This window comes from Canis lupus, chromosome 7 (assembly GCF_003254725.2).
Source record: "Canis lupus dingo isolate Sandy chromosome 7, ASM325472v2, whole genome shotgun sequence".
In the NCBI taxonomy this organism is placed as follows: domain Eukaryota; kingdom Metazoa; phylum Chordata; class Mammalia; order Carnivora; family Canidae; genus Canis; species Canis lupus.
In genome coordinates, this window is record NC_064249.1 from 23,243,688 (window position 1) to 23,267,207 (window position 23,520).

Genomic DNA, 23,520 nt, shown 5'->3' on the forward strand with positions numbered 1-23,520 from the left:
TTTTTACTATTTTTTATTTTCTTTCCTTAGTTGCTCTAGGAATTACAGTATGCATCTCAGTTTATCATAGATTAATGATAATTAATATAATCCCAATAAAATATAAAAACTCTCATCCAATAAAGATACCTTCCCTTCTGCTTTTGTGCTGAGTGTCCTATATATGACATCTATTGAAAACCATTATTGATTTTCTCCCTTCCTCAATCACTTATTGAGAGAGGAGTATTGAGGTCTTAAATGTGATTGTGAATTTTGTTTTCTCCTTTTAGATCTATCAGTGCTGCAAAAGTATGTCAATGTAGCATTGTTAGGTGCATACATTTAGGATTGTTATGTCTTTCTGGGGAAATAACCCATAAGGTAATGTCTCTCTTTATCCTTGAAAATATTCCTTTTCTTGAAGTTTGCTTTCTGTGAAATTAATGTAGCTATCAACTTTCTTTTCATTAGTATTTGCATGATATGTCTTTCTCTTTCCTTTTACTTTGAATCTACTTATGTATTTATCTTTAAAGTGGATTTGATTCAGTTGACATATAGTTGGGTCTTGCTCTTTTTTTACTTATTCAGTCTCTGCCTTTTAACTGGTGTATGATTATTGATAATGTTTGGATTAAAATCTACCATTTTCCTACCTCCTAATGACTCCTTTTTATCACCTCTGTTGATACTTAAAAATTTGTTTTAGTGAGTGTCATGAAGTTTATAATATCTTTAAAAGTAATCTGTGTTTTCAAATAGTATTAATATTACTTCAAAGGTAGAGTAAGAACCTTTTCCACTGTATTTCCAATTCCTTTATATTATCATTTGTACTACTTTTGTCATGTATTTTACTTTCATATATGCTATCAACACAATACAGTGTTACTACTTTTTTTAATGTGACTACTTTTTTTTAGGTAGTTATCTTTTAGAGCAATTAAAAATAAGAAAAGTCATTTTACCTTCATTTATTCTATTTGCAATGCTCATAATTTATTTGTATAAATACAAGTTTCTTACCTGCGTCCTGTTCCTTCCGTATAAAGAAGTTCCTTTAATATTTGTTGTTGACGAAGTCTTCTGATAGTGAATTGCCCTGTTTTTGTCTAAGAGAATCTTTACCTATCCTTTAGTTTTGAAAGCTGTTTTTGTTAAATATTGAACTCTGCATTGACAGGGTTTGGTTTTTTTTTCTCCCTTTGAGCCCCCCCCCCCCCCCTTTAAGCTCTTTAAAGATGTTTGCTCCATTTTCTTCCTGCTTCCATGGTTTCTCATAATAAGTCTGCTGTAATCCCTATCTTTGCTCCTTTGTAGATAATGTGTCCTGGTTTTTCCTCTGATTCCTTTCCAGATTTACTCTTTGTCTGTGATTTTCAGCAATTTCTTAATGATATGCTGAAATATGGGTTTTAAGGTACTTGTCTTGCTTGGTGTTCTCTGGACTTTTTGTATCTAGGCTTGGTTTCTGTCATTAACTTTAGAAAGTTTTAGGTCATTATTTTTTCAATGTTTTTTTCTGCCCCATTCTCTCTCACCTCTGATATTCTGCTTATTATGTATATATGTTCGTGCATTTGATACTGTCCCACAGCCCTTGGACTATCTATTTTATCCTGTTTTATTTACTTTTTTTTTTTTTCTTCCCACTTTCATTGTCCCTTGTGTTTTAGTTTGGGTAATTTCTGTTGTCCTATCTTCAGGTTCACTTATCTTTCCTTCAAAGTTGTCAAGTCTAGTGATCATGCCATTAAAGGCAATGTTCATTCTGTACTGTATTTTTGGTTTCTATCATTTCTTTTTTATTCCTTCGCATAGTTTAAATTTCTTTGCTGAAATTAAGTATCTGAGTTTATGCATTCTCTACCTTTTTTATCAGGCTCTTTAATATATTGATCATGGTTATTTCATTTCAGATAGTTACAACATCTGTGTCATACCTGAATCTAGTTCAATGATTAATATTTCCTCAGATTTTTTTTTTCCCTGAATGCCTTATAATTTTTGGTAAAAAGCCATGTGTATTGTATGGGACAATAGATACTGAGGGTATTTTTTGTTTTTGTTTTTGTTTTTCTGTGGATGAGCATGTTTTGATTCTGCCAACTTTCATTGTGGGGGTTGTGTTAATAATGTAGTCATGATTTAAGGTGTTTAAAAACACCTTGTTCTTGCTATGATTACGTAACCTCATTGCACCATATTCTAGTAATACTTTGTGTTTAGAGTCTTGGCTACTTTGCCAGAGGATTTTTCTAAATGTGTTTTCTGCTGGGTTTTTGGTCTGCCCTTTACACTGTTTCTTTCTTAGAGCAAATCTGTCTCTTGTAGCAATCCTTGCTATATTCCTTTATATATTATTTTTCCTTAGTGCTTGTTTATGTGTAGGGGTGGTTATGAGAAGAGAGTTTTGATTAATTGTCTGCCCAAGTCTGGTCCTGTGAACCTAGGTCCTGGGGATGTGAACTTCAGTTATTTCTGCCCATCTTCCAAATGAAATGCTGGGCCTAGCATATGTTCTGGCCCCAACCGCAGAGTAAACATTTTGTTTCCTGTTCCTTTCCCTCAACTACAGTCAGTTCTGCCACTGCTCTCAGACTATAACCTCCTCCACCTCCCACCCCCAGCCCTTTTCTCTACAGACTAATCCTTTTGTTCTTTAGAGGATGGAGTAGGTGTGCATCTACATGGTTTTAGAAAATGGTTGCTGTTCTCTTCTCCAGCTGATACCATATGAGAAGTTTTATGAAGATTCTCTTCAGTCTTCCCTGGTGGGGATCATGGAAGAAAAGTTTGAAAGACTATGCTTCTCCTCCATCCCTAGTGTTTATAGTTGTGGGAGCCTCACATTCATTCCATGCTGTCTACCTTGTATCATTTCATTAAACATTAACTTAAAATTCCTACTGATTTACCCAGCTATTTCCATTTCAGGTAAGCAAATACTCTGGCATTCTCTCTCCTGCACATACCAGTTTTTTCTGGTTTTAGATTGTTTTGGCCTGTGGACTCAGTTGTTTAACAGGTTCAAGAAATGTCATTAATTAACAGTTCAGCTTTTTGTCTTGTAATCAGAGGGGTATTGCTCTTTCCAGCTTTCTCCATCTCTAAGCTGAGCTCTCTAGTTTTTAGTACTTGTATTACTTTTACAGATATCAGAGATTTTTTTTTTAATTTCAGAACTTTTTTTTTTTTTTAAGATTTTGCTTATTTATTCATGAGAGACACAGAGAGAGAGAGAGAGAGAGAGAGAGAGGCAGAGACACAGGCAGAGAGGGAGAAGCAGGTTCCACACAGGGAGCCCTACGTGGGACTCTATCCTAGGTCTCCAGGATCATGCCCTGGGCCAAAGGCGGCACTAAACCACAGAGCCACCCAGGCTGCCTGATATCAGAGATTTTTAAACAGTCACTTTTAATTATCTTAGACTCACTTCCTGCTATTTAAATTTGTGTATTGTCAGCATATTTCATAACTGTATTAATAGTAATAGAGTTTTTATTTCTTAAAACATTTTTTTTTAATATATTTTTATTCATTACTGAGAGAGAGAGGCAGAGACACAGGTAGAGAGAGAAGCAGGCTCCATGCAGTGAGCCTGATGTGGGACTCAATCCCGGGTCTCCAGGATCAGGCCCTGGGCTGAAGGCGGCGCTAAACTGCTGAGCCACCAGGGCTGCCCTTCTTAAAACATTTTAGAGATAATTACCTTTTGTGAAATATGGTTTATAACATATGTTCATTTGTAACCTAACCCTCCCCTGCTGTATGACATGTAATCATTTAGTTTAGTGACAAAAGCAATCTCAATTACAAAAGGCAATTTGGTATTGAATTGGTAGTAGCAATTAAATTCTCTATTTTAAATATGTTTGCTAATAAGTCTCAAGACCTGTTTAGCCAGTGACAAGAATTTTTGAAGTGTGAGGAAAATAGATATAACATCTTAACCCATTAGGATTTTTAATTATTTAGTCTCAAATAAGGAAAGTCTATAAAGTTTGCCAGAATTTTTGTATGTAAATGATAGGTGTGAAGATGTATTTATGCCAATTTGGTATTCTATTATGAACCAAGGAGATTTCTATAGAAATTCAGACAATGTAGACTATTGCTACAATTTACTACAACATGGAAAATACTGGATTAATTTTTAAAATTTTATTAAATACAATCCTTCAGTATTTTTTTTTATTATTATTCATTAGTGACGTAGAGAAAGGCAGAGACATAGGCAGAGGGAGAAGCAGGCTCCCTAAAGGGAACCTGATGCGGGACTTAATCCCAGGACCCTGGGATCACTACCTGAGCTGGAGGCAGATGCTCAACCATTGAGCCACCCAGGTGCCCCCATCTTTGTTTTTGTTTTTTTTTTTTAAGATTTTATTTATTTGAGAGAAAGAAAGAAGGAACGTGTGTGCACACGTGCACAAGAGAGGGGAGAGGCAGAAGGAGAAGCAGACTCCCTGCTGAGCAGGGAGCCTGATGTGGGGCTTAATCTGGGACTCCAGGATCATGACCTGAGCCAAAGGCAGATGCTTAACCAACTGAGCTACCCAGGCACCCCTATTCTTTGTCATTCTATAAATTTAAAATCAAATCTATACAAATGCAAAGTTTTGACCATTATGGAAAATCTTAGAAATGTAAAAACAAGTTTGGTGTGTGTCTAAGCACAGATATGATCTCATTATCCTATTAATCTTGAATCCAGTGCCGCCCCGGTGGCGCAGTGGTTTGGCGCCGCCTGCAGCCTAGGGCGTGATCCTGGAGACCCTGGATCAAGTCCCGCATCGGGCTCTCTGCATGGAGCCTGCTTCTCCCTCTGCCTGTGTCTCTGCCTCTCTCTCTCTGTGTCTCTATGAATAAATAAATAAAATCTTTAAAAAAAAAAATCTTGAATCCATCCTCTATTTTGTCCCCTTTCACTCTGCCACTTACCCCTACTAATTCAGGCTTTCATCATCCCCTGCCATCACCTAGTAGTCTCAGGCTAATTTACCTGTGCTGTTTAAAATGCCTGGTGGTTACAGAATAAAATCTAGGCTTTTTACATGACATTTAACACTTACTTCTTCAGCACAATCACCTGCCACTTGCATAGGCACATTTTTCTCTCCAGCAACACTGAACTGATCAAATACCCTCAGATACCTTATTAATAATTTGTTTACCCTGTGTATTTTTTCTTGCTGCTCACTGTGCCCAGATGCTCTTTTCTGTTCTTCTGTTTGTTACGTATTATATCATTAGACAGGAAGTTCATTGCTGAGTTTTGCAGCCACAGAAGAAGCAGAGTCTTCATTGGATAGATGACTACTACCATTAGATCCTTATCTTTTGCCCAATGTAGAAATGAATTCTATCACATTTCTAATAGGATATCCTTCAAATTTTTTGAATACTTCTGGTGACAAGGAGCTCCTGCTTCACAAGGAAGTCCACTATATTTTTCTGTAACTCTAAGTCTTAGAAATTGTTCTATCAGAATAGCTCTTAGTTATTCCCATTACTTCATAAACAATAAATACTGAAAAATGTGTAACGTTTAAGAACTTGTAACTCTGCATGCAGTAAAAGTCAACATCTGATTTTTCATTGTGTTATCCCACTCTTTACCTCAGTCTTACTCGAATCCTTTGCAACTATAATACCACTTGAAAATAGAGGTGAAGAGGTCAGAACTTCATTCTGTGAAGTTGTGCTAATATCATGTATTTTCCTTTGTTATGGACTAATTTAAAATACGGAAATAGAGTGAAAGAAAAGAGAATAGGACATTTACTTGCTAGTACATGTAAAACCACACTAGCATAGGTAACAGCCTACTTCTCAATTTCCCATTTTATTTTAATTATTTTAAATTCTCATATATTTCCATTTGTGAGGTTAAATTTTCTACTAAATTTTTGTGAACCACTTCTGTATTTCAAATTCCAGTACAGAATGTAATAGCTTTTTTAAGTAAATAAACTTATATAGACTATGTAAAAGTATTAAAATTAGCTTTACATATATAATCATTTTCATTTAATTTAAAAGCCCCATTAGGTTAAACACTCTTATCCTGTTCATCTTGATCTTGGCCTTGCATTGGATCAGGTAAATAGGCATCCAGTAATATATTTTTTTTTAATTAACAAGGAAATCTTTCCACTTTACTCTCACCTACCCCTTGACCAATAGCAGAAAAATGCAGACTTCTCCTTTCTTTGAACTCAACATTTATAGATAGTCTCCAGTATCTGTACTGGTCTTTTTTCAAAGTATGGTCTTACTGATTATCTACTTCAGAATGATTGATTTCCTGGGTTTTGTATTAAAAATGCAAGTTTCTAAACCTCAGACTTATTAAGTTAAAGTTTCAAAGAGTGTGAGACCCAGGAACTTCCATGTTGTTGTTGTTGTTTCTTTATGGAATGCATAATTCTCTTTCTTTTTATTAAATATCCTAAAATTACATGGGAAAACAAAGATTCCATTCCCAACACATCCAGTGTTGATCCCACCGTGGAAATCTGTAGAGATCCAATAATGTATCCATCTGCTAAGGGGGAAAACCAGTGTTTCTAGCAGTGTCCACACAGATCTGTTTCACAGGAGTAATTAGATATTATCATCTCAAACCCCTTCCAAGAGCCACATTAGGAAGTTGGTCACTTTAGAAGATGTTGGAAAGACCCAACTCCAGGGGGAACGTTGAATAATAGCCTGGGATTTTTTCTGATCTCCTCAGTAGCACAAATAAGAGGTAGAGCATTCTTGTAGTGCTTGTAGTAAGTCAGGGTCTTAAACCTGGAGTCAAAGATCTGTCTCCCAAAGAGTAGCATGTCCTGGTTTTTAATCAGCCAAATTTGACTAAACATTTTCCAATTTACTATAAAAGATACAACTCAGGGAATGCCAAATGGAAAAGATGCATAGGAAAAGCTACTGGCGGTGGTCGTGGTGGCAGCAGCGGAGAATAGAACTTTCATGCCTATTCTGGACAAGCTATCTTCCTATCACTTGGATGTGTTCACCAACTTGGAAGCTTCAGAATCTTTATTTTTAACACACTGCTCATGGATTCATAAGTGACAAAATACTATAAAGTATCAATTGTTGAGCTTTTTTCTCTTTATATATTTGCTTTAAAAGTATTTACTGAATTAACAAATTTCATTTAAATTTTCAGAAACTCTAAATGGCCACAAAAATAAGTGAGGTCAACCTAAAGATATCTCTCTATCTATTTCAGAGGGAAAGAGTGAGTTGTGGGGGAGGGGCGTAGAGAGAGAGAAAGAATCTCCAGCAGACTCTGTGACTAGTGCAGAGCCAGACACTGGTTTCAATCTCAAGACCCTGAGATCATAACCTGAGCCTAAATCAAGAATCTGATGCTTAACTGACTGAGCCACCCAGACGCCCTGCTTTGAGGTCATTTTAAATCACTCATTGAGCTCAGGAATTTATTCTATAAAACCAAAAGAAATTTATTATGAAATGCTATTCCTTTGATTTTTCCTTCCAACTTTGACCTATTAACATCCTTATTTCCTCCTGGCTATATCTTCTCCCAAGTCATTTTATTCTAAAAATTTCTGTATTGCCTTGTTCTTCCTTTCCCACTTATATAAATTATCCTCTCATCCTTGCCCAGCTCAATCTCTACTTTTTTGTTGCTCTGTTAACCATCTCCTTCCTCTCCTTGTTTTCTGGTGTTTAACAGCTACTGATGCACCTATAGAATGTACTTTACGAGCTGCCATTCAAGTATATTCTTCTCTAATTTTTGTACTTCATTTAGTGTTGGCCCTGTGTTATTCCTTGTTTCTACTTTGAAAGCAAAAAAAACAAAAACTAAAAAAAACTAAAAAAAAAAAAAAAAAAAAACCAGTAGCTGTCATAATAAGATCTTAGTTTTCTAGGAAAGAGTTAAGATAAAATTTAAAAATACTTAACCTCTAGGTAGCCTACTTTATGTTATTTTGTTGTTTATTTTATTTATTTTTAAAGATTTTTATTTATTTGACAGCGAGAGAGAAAATGCACAAGCAGGGAGGTATGGCAGGCTGAGGAAGAGGGAGAAGCAGGCTCTGCAGGGAGCCTGATGCAGGACTCAATTCCAGGACCCTGGGATCATGACCTGAGCCAGTCAGGCACCCTCTACTTTATGTTTTTAATCAATTTTATAAGATCATGAATATGGTGACTCTGATATACTAGGATAGTCATACTTCAGACAACTGCCTTTTTATTTTTTTAATATTTTATTTATTTGTTTATTTGGGAGAGTGTGAGCAAGCACACCAGTTGGGGGGAGGAGCCGAGTGAGAGGTAGAAGCAGACTCCCCACTGAGCAAGGAGCCCAAGGTGGGACTCAACCCCAGAACCCTGAGATCATGACCTGAACCAAAGGCAGATGCTTAACCAACTGTCCCATCCTGGTGCCCCCAGCTGCCCTGTAAAGAAATTTAGGTTGGAGCACCTGAGTGGCACATTTGGTTAAGTGTCTGACTCTTGGTTTTGGTTCAGGTCCTGATTTCAGGTCATGAGGTTGAGCCCTACATCAAGCTCCAAGGCCTGCATGGCGTCTATGTATGTTTTTCTCTCCCTTTCCCTCTGCCCCTCCTCCCTGCTCTCTCACTCTCTCTCTCAAATTAATAAATCTTATTTTTTTTTAATTTAGGTTATAGTATTTTATTAAGAATAATTGCCACTGGGACACCTGGGTGACTCAGTGGTTGAACATCTGCCTTCAGCTCAGGGCGTGGTCCTGGGGTGTCCAGTCTTGCATCAGGCTCCTTGCAAGGAGCCTGCTTCTCCCTCTGTCTATGGCTCTGCCACTTTCTCTGCGTCTCTTATGAATAAATAAATGAAATCCTTTTTTTAAAGAAAGAATTGCCACTTATTTGGTGCTTATTATATGCCAGTTCCTTTTTGGTTAAATACTTTACTATGTTTTCTTTGAGTCTTCATAAAAATTCTGTGAAGTACCTAAAATTACTGGCCTTATAGTTGAAAAAATTGAGTCTCCAAGAAGATGAAGCCAATACTATGACAAAACCAAAATGCAGTCCAGGTCCCCATGTCTTAAATGCATTGCTCTTTCTCCTGTGTTAGATGGTATCCTTAAGTAGTACAAATCTTTTGAAACAGTTTTTGCCAGAGTTTTCTGGAGGAATTGTGCAAATAGAACCCTTAGAAATGCACAGTTCTGTGGTCAGAGGCCCTCCACAGTATTGATCAGCAGTATGGAGTAATTGTTTTCTGTCAGATATACATGATTGCAAGCACATTGTTTTCACACTTTATTCAGGAGAGCATCCAGAGTTCATAGGTATTGGTATGTGAGGGAAGTTGTGGCTGTTGAAAGATAATATTTGAGTTGTTATGTGGCAAGGAAAATTAAGTTGATTAGGGCTGGGTAAGGAGAAGAGTTTGGAAAGCACTGAAAATGAAGGAAAGGTGGTGGATGTATGTGATTTTTTTGTATATGTATCTCAGTCTTCCTTCTCTTGTATATGTTCTTGACAACCTTTATTCCTAAAGATCACTTTGATTTTATTTTATTTTATTTTATTTTTAATATTTATTTATTTATGATAGTCACACACACACAGAGAGAGAGGCAGAGACACAGGCAGAGGGAGAAGCAGGCTCCATGCACCGGGAGCCCGATGTGGGATTCGATCCCGGGTCTCCAGGATCGCGCCCTGGGCCAAAGGCAGGCGCCAAACCGCTGCGCCACCCAGGGATCCCTCACTTTGATTTTATATGCTGTTTGTTTTTTTAATGGTTTGTTTTATAATATCTCTCTGAATCCTGTTTTTTTTCCCTTATAGTTTATTTGAATGCATTAATATGTATTTAAATGAGAACCTCTTACAGGTGGGACGTTGGTATAGAAAAGACTGGATAACTAAAGGTTTCGTAATAATGAAACACACAAATAATGGAACCTGTAACCAACCATGTGGACAAATGGAAAAACTGCCTTTTGTCTACAAATTGCAGTGATCCTACATAAACTGGAGGTCTCTGTCTGGCTTAGGACAGCTGGCTAAGTCTGATCGTTCCCCTCCATACAACCTTAAAACCAACATTCCAAGTGCAGCTTTCTGTGCTGTTTTGTTTACTCTTTCAGCCAATTAAGTGTACTGGGTTTTTAATAGACAACCAAGTAAGGTTACTTCTGCATCCATCTTAACTGGTTTTTAAATATTTTATGGTTTTAAGATTAGATATTGTTTGTTGAATTCAGGAACCTACAGCCAGGAAGTGGAATGAATTTAGAAATACTATTTTTCCTGAGAGATCACATTGACTAACTCATCAGGGCTATCAGTAGAGGTCTGTAGATATGAGGAAGCTAATCAGAGGTAGCTTCCATGAAGTTTTTCTCATTAGGAATTGATTTGTCATTAAGAAAGCAATTTTTCCAAACACAGTTTATGTAAACTTTTAAGTCTGTAACAAATTTTAGGAATGCTTATTACCAGGGCAAAGCTAGCTACTAAGTATTAACTTATTAGTACTAAACTTGCAATCTTAGGTTTTCTTAGTGTGTGTGTTCTGTGAGCAGGGGAGAGGGGGCTGAGGGTCCAGGTGAGGGGGGGGAGCTGTCAGCAGGGGAAGGAGCTGTAGTAGCATTTGCTAATGCATAGCACCAGGGTGCTTGTAAGCAAACCACAAGGGGTTTATTTATAACTCATTGGGTGGGGATCTATCCTTGTTTGTGATTCTCAAATCCCCATATACTTCTTACTCTGGGCAGTTACTGGATCAGACAGATATTGAATAAGTAGCCTTATTTTTCTAAACTGTTTAGAAGTCATTAGTCTACTCTTATCTTCGTTTTGATGAATCATTTTAAGAGTTTGTACTCGTATTATTTTTTAAAAAAGATTTTATTGAGAGAATGAGTGTGTGTGTACAAGTAGGGAGAGGGGCAGAGAGAAGGACAAACAGACTTCCTGAGTGGGGAGCCTGATGTAGGGTTCCATCCCAGGACCCTGAGGTCATGACCTGAGCCAAAGGCCACCCAGGTGCCTCTCACTTATATTATTTGTGCTCTACTTCTTTACACAAGAAATTAAAATCTTGGGCATCTGGGTGGCTTCAGTCAGGCATCTGTCTGCCTTTGACTTGGGTTGTGATCCTGGAATGCTTGGATCTAGTCCTGTGTCAGGCTCCCTTGCTCAGTGGGGAGTCTGCTTTTCTGCCCCTCCCCTAGCCTGTGCTCGCTCTCTCATAAATAAATAAATAAATAAATAAATAAATAAATAAATAAATAAATAAAATATTTTTAAGAAATCCAAATCTAGATTCAAGACCCTTCACTAAAATGACCTCTGACGGGATCCCCTGGGTGGCTCAGTGGTTTGGCGCCTAACTTTGGCCCAAGGCATGATCCTGGCATCGAGTCCCACATTGGCTCCCTGCATGGAGCCTGCTTCTCCCTCTGCCTCGGTCTCTGCCTCTCTCTCTCTCTCTGTCTTATGAATAAATAAATAAAATCTTTAAAAATAAATAAATAAAATGACCTCTGACTAAAAATCATGAACATAAATATTAGTGAGGTCTAATTCAAAAGGGAAGAGAATGTCTTATGACTGAATCTATCTCAAGATATGTTTACAAATATATTTGAGAGGTGTCCCCACCAACTCTATCATTCTTACGATGTTTTAACCAAGGCCAAGAATTGGAGTACTTAACCTTGTGTTCTTAAATCCTTTGCAATGTGTCCATTGTTTTTAATCTGCTTACTACCGTGTTCTTCCATTTCATCTTCCATGAAGATGTTATGTTATGTTGTTACGTATGTGCCCTCACCCTTTTGCTGCCAGATCATATATGCCCCTTAAACTATCTCCTTCTACCGACTCCAGTAAATCTGTAGGTGACAGCTGGCTTCTACTCAAATCAGATATATGATAGAGGAATTGAGTGATCCTCATATATATATATAACAAATCAAAGCTGACATAGTAATTAGAGATGGTTTTAGTTGAATGTGAAGACAAGTATTTTGTACATTGCACTCCGCACCATCAATTATACGTCTTCTTTGCTATTTGAGGTCTTGAGGAAGCTCAGAATTTGATCCTCACAATATGAATTTTAAATCCTATTGTAAGATGTAATATTTGTGTCTTTACTTTATACTTAAAGATTAAATAGAATTATAACCTACATTTATAGCCAGGGATGTGCTAAAATCAGGGACAATCAGGTAAGTAATGGTATAGCTATATTAGTTTTTTTCTGATAGGTCAGTGTCATTAAATAGTTTTAATATCCACCCCTGAGAACAGTTTCTGTTATGTTTACTCTAAATGTAAACACAACTTCCTTTGGATACCAAATATAAGAAGGTCTTAACAGGAAAAAAATAAGTTTGAGACAGGGAGGAGGGATGACAGTCTGGTGATTCTGGTGGAGGTGAGTCTCCAGTGTCTTCCTGGGTATGTATATGTGTATGTGTTTCTGTCTACACACATACATTTCTAAATTGACACTTACACATGATTTTTGACTACTTTGAAGTCTTAAGTTGTTGCTGTATTGTTAGCCTTTCAAAATGGTAAAACATCTTAGAAGAACTCCTACAAAGAAATCGTAGATCAATCTGTATACATGTATAGGGTCATTTTCCCAAAGAGAGGAGCAGTTTATAACCGTATCATTTTTAATCAATGTAAATTTTCATGTAGGAAAAAAATTTTTTTTCATGTAGAGACTGATCCAGTAGTAAAATTTAGTGGGCTGGTATTTGGTGTTTATTTTTTTGTCTTTAAAGATTTTATTTATTCATTAGAGACACACAGAGAGGCAGTGACATAAGCAGAGGGAGAAGCAGGCTCCATGCAGGGAGCCCAATAGTGGACTCAATCCCAGTACCCTGAGGATCATGCCCTGAACTGAAGGCAAACATTTAACCGCCAAGCCACCCAGGCGTCCCTAATATTTGATGTTTATAGTCATGATCACATTAAGTGCTTTTACCTTTAGATAAAATTTGAATTTTATATGCATTTATGTCTTCTATCTGATTAGTACTGTTTTTTCTTAAATCTAGTTATAGATACAGGAAATATCCAGCACTGAGAGCATCATAAGTTTACCATTAAAAAAAAATCTGGTCCACTTTGTCTTAGATTGATTATAGAAATATCTTCATTATAGGATGTTTCCATAGTTCATTCAGAAAAATTTTATTTTAAAAAGCTTAAAAATTTTGAATATGAAAATATAAGCCACCAAATCTAGAAGTCCTTTTAATTGGCAGAGTAATATTTTCCTCTTATTAGATAAGTTAGTTATAAGAACATGTATTTGAATGAAAAAAAATGCAGTATGATGTGATAAAGATAATATACTTTATTAAAATAATTACCTATTTTATTAATCGTGGATTATATCATTCTGTTCTTAATAATCTTTATACTTTAGGCTTAGATAGGAGCCCAGTACCATCTTCAGCAAGGACAACAGTGCAGAGGAAAGAGAGGATTTGGATTTAACTGAATGATCTTGAGAGGATTTCCTTGTGATAAGGAAACTCCAGAATCTCCCAGATCTTGAATTGGGATTGGCATGGAAGAGTATAGTACTGGCACGGCCTTATATACTGATTATAGAACACTCGCTTCCACTTTAGTTCTGGGGCAAGCCCTTTTCTCCAGTGATATTACTTGAAATCATACTTCTAGGGAGATCCATAAAAGACCAAATTCCATGAAGAGAAAGAACTCTGCGTATATGAAGTTTGAAATGTAACATCCATTATAATATATAACAGCTGAGGCTTTCCCTTAGATACCGAATGTTCACCTAAGACCCCTTTCTCCTTTCATACTGATTGTATAAATTTGGGTTGAGGCCATGCGTGTGATAAGCTTATTAAATCAGTATGCTACAAACCAGCAATTGGTGTATCGTATCAGTCTTCATACATTGATTCACAGCTTTGCTATTCTATAACTGTGTATATGTATATGTTTCTTCTTTGTAAATTGAGGATGAAAATAATATTTTCCTCAATAAGACTGCTATGTGGAGACTAAGTGAAATAATTCATATAAACTTAGCACAGTAAGTGGCCTGTAGTGTTTAACAATTGGTTATGTAATAATGATAAAAGGTTGGTTTTTTAAGGTAGTAAAATGAGACAATAAAAAGAGAATCTTAGTTTGTAAGATCACAGAATTCATTTATTGTCTGTCTTACAAACTCAATTGAAACAAGTAATTCAGCCTTAGATCCTCTATAATAGAAGGCAGGGAGGGGTAACTGTAACATTTCAGTTTAAAGAGCAGGACCTCTTATTGATAGATTAATAGATTATAGGTTTGTGCTCATTTTTTTTCCTAGACTTATTTACATATATATTTATGAAGTCAGTTCAGAAAAACCACATGCTAAAAGGAAGGTCAGAAACAAAAAAGAAACTGTCAGGCTTACAAATGGCATTTATTTAAAAATCTTTGAAGATCCTTTTGTAATGTTTGATTATCTTTGATTTGATTATCTTTGGGTCTCACATGCTGTCCATGTACAGCATAGATTTATGGCTGTATAAATGTGTGTGTAAATGAACACACACTAGTGGAGGATTCTCCTGATTACTCATATTCAGATAAAAGTGAAATGCATGTAACTCTGAGATGCAAAAACAATTATGAACTTGATAAAAGAGAAGGTGGTTTTATTAAAGAGTGGTTTTAATAAAATAATGATTCTGTATGTCAGGAAAGCCACTCTAGCGCAAGAAAATGAAGCATTTGTGCTAGCACAAATGCTAGCACTTTGTGTATTTTGTCTTTTTTGTATTTAAGTTAGAGGGTACCATGGGAAAGTTTATGAAGGTTTTGGGATGATTTGAAGAAAATAAAAAGGATTGAAGAAACTGGATAACTGAACACCATCACTTAACAAGAGCATTGATAGAAGAAAAACTTAAAAATCTCTGCATGTTGTATTTGCATGTCAACTCAAGGGAGAGGAAGAGGATGTTCATAAAGCAACTCTAGATCATGCATGAACAGAAAAACTGAAAGGGCAAATTCAATTTAAAGTGTTTGGTTGCTACAGGATCCTGAGTGAAAATCAGATTTGACAGTGTACAGAGTCCATGAACTCATATATGAAGAGAAGCCATTTCAGTTTTCCAGATACTTTTTAATATATCACTACTCTTCCATCCCACACCAAAGAGAAAAAATGAGGCAAAAGCCCCTATTATATGTTTATAATTTTGGTATGAAAAGAGCTTAAAGTATATATGATCTTTTATTTGAAGTGACACTGCAGTCCTCACTCCAAATTAACACTCTTTTCTGGCAATGAGAAGAAAAGCTATCTGTTCATTAAAAAAAGAGAATGCCAAATTAGGCAAAAAATTCTATGGAGAGAAAATTAAGGAATTTAACAGATTCAATATAGACTGAAACCTGGTTGGTTAACCTCAAAATTTTATATACTTCTTTGTTTATGTTTATTTAAGGAAGATCTTAAATTCAGGCATCTTCCTCATGTTCTGTGTCCTCTAGGGAGAGGAGAGTACAACAGATACTCTGTTGTACATAGTGTTTTACCTGTTTCATCATATTGAGTATTTGTCTGAAGGATTTAAATGGATGTACAGTTTTAACTTAGCAGACACTTTAAGAAGAAAATGCAGTGCTTGTAGGACAAACTGTTGAGGACAGACCACTTACATTAAGTTTTACTAGCTGTCCCCACTGCGGCTCTTGGATTTCAGGTAATAGCGTTCTATCACCTGAAAGGAGGACTGTCTCAAAGATGGTATGTCTTAGCTTTGTTTTTCTCCCAGTAAAATCTTCAAAGTACTTGCCTTCCTTAGTTTTACAACACAGACTGTAAAGTTGCTTTGGGGGAGAAAATGTTTCAGAATTTTTTGAGATCCTTATTAGGCAAGGTCGTGCTTTTAAACATCCATGGGGTAGGGGGAGGCATGCACTGTTTATAACTTTTGTCTTAGGGTGGTGTTCTGATTAAGAGTCCTGGAGTCAGGTTGCCAGATTGGCTTCCTATTGCCACTTAATACTAGCTCTGAGGCTTTGGGCAAGTTAATAACCTTTGTATACCTCTGTTTTCTATGAAATCAGAATAATAGGATCTTCTACTTAATATTGTGGAACAAAACTAGAAAATATATGGGAACTATTGAGATACAGAAAATATATGGAAAGTATTGAGATAGTGAAAAACTCCAGGTTAATGACCAATAAATAATAAATGTTGCTGTCATCATTTTCAACACTTTCTACATTAACCCATATAACTGGACAACTTGTACCTGTTCTAATTCATTAGGTTTTAATTTTGCAATATATAAAGTACATTTCTAAATATATAAAACATGTTTAGATGATTTACAACCCAATAGAATTATTTATAAACAACTGTGGTATAAGCCTGAAGGAAAGAAATCCTTATAAGAGAATTACCACTGGAAGTATTGACCCTAGATGAGGAGAGATTACTTTTAATTGGTAGAATTATGGAGGACTTTATGTAGATATTGGCTCTTGTGCTGGACTTCATAAAGGCATACAGGGTTTCAGAAGGTCTAAGACAGAGATAAAGCACATGCCTGGTCAGAAGATTATAGACCAGCATCTTTTTAGTATCAGCCAGGCATTACATACTAAGTGCTATCTTAATTCAAAGTCATCACCACAAATCTTTTAAGGTATATACTTTTGAGCTTTGTTTACAAGTGAAATTAAGGCTCAGAGAATTTAACTGAATTACTAAAGATAACACAACTAAATAAGGAGTAGTAGAGTTAGCATTTGAATCCAGCTCTGCCTGGCTCCAAAACCAACACTTTTCTTGCTGCACTGTCTTCAGCCTGGAGAACAGTGTGAATAAAGCTATAGATGAGAGAAACTGCAATCAGTGTTTAAGAAACTTCTAGTAGAATAGTCTAAAGGAAAAAGGTGAGGTAGAATCCTGTTGGGAAATGAGAGAAGTTCCAGATTACATAGTTTTGAATGCCATACTGAAAAAAGAAGTATGAGCTTTCTTATGTAGGCATCAGTAAGCTCCGAAAGCCCACTGTTCAGGAAGATGAAACTATCACATGAGAATATTTTCATAGCAATGTGTGGAGTGCATTATACTGAGAGAAGATTGGATATGGTCTAGTTAGGTAGGTTATTAAATAATCAGTACTTTTTTTCTGTATTCAGTTTCCTTTTGAAAGTGTTAAAGTTAGGGGAACCTTGGGTGGTTCAGCGGTTTAGCACCTGCCTTTGGCCTAGGACGTGATCCTGGGGTCCCAGGATCGAGTCCCGAGTCTGGCTTCCGGGATGGAACCTGCTTCTCCCTCTGCCTGTATCTCTGCCCCTTTCTCTCTCTATGTCTATCATGAATAAATAAATAAAATCTTTAAAAAAAAATGTTAAAGTTAGACTCACAAATTACAAACCTGTTTATTTAGAAGTCTTTCACTATATTGGGGTGCCTGGGTGGCACAGTTAAGTGTCCAATTCTTGGTTTCAGCTCAGGTCATGCTCGCAGTCAGGGTCATGAAATAGAGCCCCATATTGATATGGCTCCATGCTCATCCAGGAGTCTGCTTGAGATTCTCTCTCTCCATCTCCATGTACCCCCTATCACCCTCTCTCTCTCTCTCTTTCTCTCTCTCTATCAAAGAAAATCCTCCTCATCATTATAAAAGTGTTTCAGTATATTCACTTAAAAAAAAAAAAGTTTAAAGGATGCTTACCTGGCTCAGTCAGTAGAGCATGCAGCTTTTGATCTTGGGGCCATGGGTTCAAGCCTTATGTTGGACTTGGAGCCTACTTTTAAAAAAAAACAACTTTTGAAATATGTTTGAGGATAGGTAGTGTCTCCCACCTGCATCCTTTTTTTCTCTGCTTTTTGTAAGAATTTCCCTTATTTAACTTAATAGATGTAGATTTAAGAGTTTTATTAAGGGATAGAACTAAAGACAGTGACTCTAGGTGACTGGGGGAGGCACAGAAGGGGAGTGGGACATCACTGAGGGAATAGAACAGTATTAGAAAAAAAGTAATTCTGTCCTTTCCTTGCCATTGATTACTTGTTGTCCATAAGTAAAATCCTTACTCTGGTGTGAGAGAGTTAGTTTACATGTTTATTCCAACCTGTTGGTTTTCATCTAATCAACTAATACACAAATTGACTCATAATTTGTCATCATCTGTAAACACCATTTCCCCCCAAACTCATGGCATTTGTAGGATTATGTCTCTTTGTCTAAAATACCCTTTTATTTTGAGTAGTTGCAGCTGTTACTTTTTCATGTTCCATTTGTGGTTTTATATATGAAACTGTTCTTCTCTCTCCCAGAAAGGACACTTCCTTCTTGCTTCCTCAGTTGTCCCTGTGAAATATATTTCTTACAATAATAGAGTAGTTTTCTATTTCAAAGTCCCTTTGGGGCAGCCCGGGTGGCTCAGCAGTTTAGCACCACCTTCAGCCCAGGGCATGATCCTGGAGACCCGGGATCGAGTACCGCGTCGGGCTCCCTACATGGAGCCTGCTTCTACCTCTGCCTGTGTCTCTCCCTCTCTCTCTGTGTGTGTCTCTCATGAATAAATAAATAAAATCTTTGACAACAATAACAGAAAAAACAAAGTCCATTTGCCCTCCTACTCTTTCATTTCAAGATCAGACTTCATTTTTTACTCATCTTCAGAACTTTAGTACATAGCAGAATACCTGACATAATATCTACCCTAATGATAAATGGATGGATAATGATACATGAATAAAATGGCATGAAATTAATAAACTTTATACTGAAGCCGCCACTATCATGATATGAAAGTGCGTAATCGACATTTATTCTTCCTATGGAAGCAATTTGGAGAGAGGAAGGTAACTACCTTATCACCTTGGAGATTAGGGAAAACTTTTTCCAGAAACTTGTGTAAAAGCCAAGTTCTAAAGACTGAGTTAGCTGTAGGAACTTATGCAAAGGCCCCTATTGCTACAGACTGAACCTCAGATAGAGTTGCCTTTGAGGTTACCAGGTCATCTAATGCCAAATCCAAGAACCCATTATTACAATTTTTTCATACTCTCAGGATTTTTGACAGTTTGGCTACCTTCTTTTTCTAAACTCTTACCTGGAATTAGAAGAACTTTCATTTGGAGTGCCTGGGTGGCCCAGACAAATGACTCTTGATTTTGGCTCAGGTCATGATCTCATGATGGCGAAATTAAGCCCTGAGTCAGACTCTGACCTGGGTGTGGAGCCTGCTTAAGATTTTTTCTCTCCCTCTCCCTCTGTCCTCCCCACACTGTCTCTTTAAAAAAAAAAAAAAAAAAGAATCGACTTTCTCCTAACAATGCTCACTTACAAAGATACGTGTTCTGTTCCAGATATTTATAGATGTGTTTTATTTAATAACAGCTCTCTGTTCCCTTCCTTTCATTAGCTCTATTAACTCAGTTTTATGTTACAGTCGAGAAGACAGAGATTTAGAGAGGTTTAATAACTTGTTCATGATAACCTAGTTTGGAAATCTTAGACTAGTGAACTGAAAAGTGTTTGTGACCCCAATTCCACTTTGTCACTCTAACTATATAGTGTATTTTCGTCCATATGTTTTGCTAATTTGATTTTTAAGGATACAGCTTGTCTTATATAGTCAGGTCCATTTCATCCTGAGGACCAATTAATAATATGTACAGAAATGTAGAAGTGAGCTCTGTGGAGTTACTCCTGTAAGAGAAACCTAGAGACAGACTTCTCTTAGGTAATCAAGGGGCTTATAAAATGTGGCTTGTCACTTTAAAGGATGAAATCCCAAGTTGAAAGTAAGGTTGTTACCTGAAAGTTAGACAAGGTAAGGAGAGAGTAGAATCACCAGATAGAAAACTTATGATTCTTTTATATGTTGAGAAAGCCCTGAAGGTATGCTTGATCCTACTATAGTGTTGAAGTTCACAGTAACGATGCTAAGTTTACCTGGAAAGATTTCTTTTCTTCTTTTTTTTTTTTTTTTTTAATGATTTTATTTTATTTATTCATGAGACACACACAGAGAGAGAGAGGCAGAGACACAGGCAGAGGCAGAAGCAGGCTCCATGCAGGGAGCCTGACGTGGGACTCAATCCCGGGTTTCCAGGATTACACCCCAGGCTGAAGGAGGCACCAAACTGCTGAGCCACTGGAAATATTTCCAGATAGCTGCCCTATCTGGAAAGATTTCACTTCTGATCACAGTAGTTGCTTCAGAGACTCAGAAAAAAAGGGAATGAGAGATACTTTTCTCCTATTCTTTGTACTATTTGAATTTTTACCACCTTATATATTACCAGTTCAAGTAAACCAGTAAATATTAGAGAGAGAAGGAAAGATGTCACTATGACCTCTTAGGAATGGTATGTTACTCTCCCCATTTTTTAATCCAGCAGCATATTAACTCTCTTATTAATTTTAATTATCTATTTCTACATTCTTGGAATATTTTATGTGCATAATAATGTGATCCACAAGTAATGAAAGTTTAATCTCTACTTTCCCAATTTTGTACCTAATTTTATTCATTTCACTTTATTTTAATGGCCAGGACCTATAGTATAATGCTGAATGGAAGTGATAATCCGTGGCATCTTCATCTTGTTACTCACAAAAGGGAAAACTTGTGAATATGTCATGATTATGTATAATTTCTGCTGTAAGATTTTCATAGGAAACTTACAAGAAGTTTCTTTGAATTTTCAGCTTGCAGAGAGTTTTCATCATAAATGAAGCTGGAGTATATTATTGCTTTATTTTGTACCTATTGAAGATGATGTAATAATTATCTTTTAAATATTGATGGGATAATTTTTTTCTAATGTTAAATCAATCTTACATCATTGGAATAAAATCAACTTGGTCAAGATGTATTATTTTTTTTTTTTTTTTTGGGTCAAGATGTATTATTCATATATATTGTTAAAATTGACCTGCTGATATTTCATTAGGGATTTTTCCATCTGTTTTCATAAATAACATTGACCTATATCCTTCCTTTCTTGGATTGTTCTCATCACATTTTGATTTCATAATTATATTAAATCTCATGAAACAAATTAAGGAGTCCTCTTTTCTGTGGGCAATATGTGTGATATTGGAAGTACTCTGTTCTTGAATATTTGACTGAATTTGTAGATAGAGTCATATAAGTCTGAGGTATAAAAAGTTTTTGACAGTTGACTTTTTTTTTAAATACCTGTCAGATGATTCATGTTTTGCTCAGTTTTGGTTGTTTTTTGTTTTGTTTTGTTTTGTTTTGTTTTTTGTAAGAATTTTTCTACTTGGTTTAAATATTCAGATTTGTTAACATAAAATTTTTTCCCATTTTTTTCCCAACAGAATTACTTATTGAGGAGAAAACCATTTAACATAATGCTTAACATTTGAGAAAAAAATAAGAAAAGGGCTATATTCTGATTTTTGTTTAATAGTTCTCTTTCTTCTGGTTAAAAAAATGTTTATCGTTGTGAGTACCAAGGCTTACACATAAAACCATTCTTGTTTTATGGGAGTATGTGAAGATGGTAATCTGTCCCTTCCTTTGAATGTTCTTTGATATCTTTCAACGTTGTTTTATAATTTTCAGTGTGTAGGTCTTACACATATTCTAGACTTGTCTCTAAATCATGTTTTTGATGCCATTATAAATGGTGTCTTTTTAGTATCTGTTTGCTAATTATTCATTTCTAATTTATAGAGCTGTATTGACTTTTAAGTAATGACATCATATCTGACAACCCTGCTAGATCGGTTTATTAGTTTTAGCAGCTTTTTTGAAGATTTGTTAAGCTATTCTACATAGGTAGTCATGTCATTTATAAATAAAGACAATTTTACTTCTTCATTTCTCATCTGTGTGCTTTTTCTTTCTCTTTTTGATTATTACACTGAGGACCTCTAATATAGTGCCAAATAGATACGGTGAAAGCAAACGTCCTTCCCTTCTAGTCTGGGAAAGAAAGTTCAATATTTCACCATTATGTATGATGTTAACTAATTTTTTTTTTAAGATTTTATTTATTCATGAGAGACACACGGAGAGAGAGGCAGAGACATAGGCAGAGGGAGAGGCAGGCTTCCTGCAGGGATCTTGATGTGGGACTACATCCCAGGACCCTGGGATCTCGACCTGAGCCAAAGGCAGATGCTTAGCCACTGAGCCACTCAAGTGACCCCCAGCTAAGTTTTTCGTAGGAAACCCTTGCCACCTTGAGGGAATTCTTTCTGTTCTTAGTTTGCTAGGAGTTTTTATTATGAAGGGGTATTAAATTTGTCAAATGAATTTTCTGTGTCAATTATGATGATGTGATTTTCCTGTTCTGTTTAAAACGGTGACTTACATTCATTGTGTGTGTGTGTGTGTGAGAGAGAGAGAGAGAGAGAGAGAGAGAGAGAGAGAGAAGCCAACTAGAATATCTGGATAAATCTCACTTGAACATGATACATTATTCTTTTTGTATGTGGCAAAGTTCTCTTTATTTTTTAAGAGTTTTTATATCTGTTTGTGAAGGCAGTTGGTCTGCATTTTTTTTTATATATAATGTCTTTCTCTGACTTTGACTTATAAGCTAAGTTTGGAAGTGTTCTTTTGTCCTCTGTATTCTTTATCTTTCTTCTGTCATATTTGGGAATTTGCATCTCTCATAGAATTTATACATTTCATTGCCTCAGTTTTCTTGGCATAAAATTGTTTATTCTCTATCTTCCTAAATAACTGTTGGGTGCTAGTGAAGATCCGCTCATTCATTTCTGACATTGTTAACTTACATCTATCTTTTTTTTTTCCATCTATCTTTTCTTTATAGAGATTTGCCAGTTTATTTCAAGAACTAGCTTTTATTTTTAATATTTTTAATCTATTTTTACCTCATTTATTGATTTCTGCTTATTATATTTATGTTATATCTAATTTGCTTTTTTCTAGCCTAGGCTGCACATTAATACATTAATATTATTTTAAACCTTTTTGCTTTATTATTACAAGCATATAGAGAGAGACTTTTCTATCTGAAACGTATGTTTCATACTTTTCATTATGTTTGTATGTTATGCAAATTTTGATATGTTGTCTTACAGTACCTTTTAGTTCAATATAATTCTTCATTTCCTTGTGAGTTCTTATTTGAGTCCTGGGTTATTTAAAATTTCTAAATATTTAGGGAATTTTTTCAGATGTCGTTTTGTTATTGTTTTCTACTTTGAGTCTGTTTGGTTAGAGAATATACTTGCAAAATTTCAGTCTTTTAAGTTTATTGAATTTGTTTAATGGTCTTGCACATTGTTCTGGTGAATAGTTTCACATGTACTTGAAAAGATGGTATACTTTTTGCCATTTAAGTGAGAATTGAGCAAATTAAATATTACATGTTTTTGGTAGTATTATTCAGGTCTTTTATATCTTTGATTTTCTATCTGCTTATTCTTTGAATTATTGACAGAAGATACCAGAGTCTCCAAACACAAGTGTGGACTTACTGTTCCATTCATTTCCATTAGTTTTA

At 35.8% G+C, this 23,520-nt stretch overlaps 1 protein-coding gene and 1 non-coding gene across 9 annotated transcripts in view; both read left to right on the forward strand.

Moving 5' to 3' along the window:
• The window catches only part of COP1 (COP1 E3 ubiquitin ligase), a 243,680-nt gene that overhangs the window by 209,602 nt on the left and 10,558 nt on the right, over positions 1-23,520 (forward strand). The gene's annotated exons all lie outside the window — the stretch shown is intronic.
• On the forward strand, positions 9,922-10,059 carry LOC112648989 (small Cajal body-specific RNA 3). Its single transcript, XR_003129424.1, has one exon. It is a non-coding gene; the product is annotated as a small Cajal body-specific RNA 3 (non-coding RNA).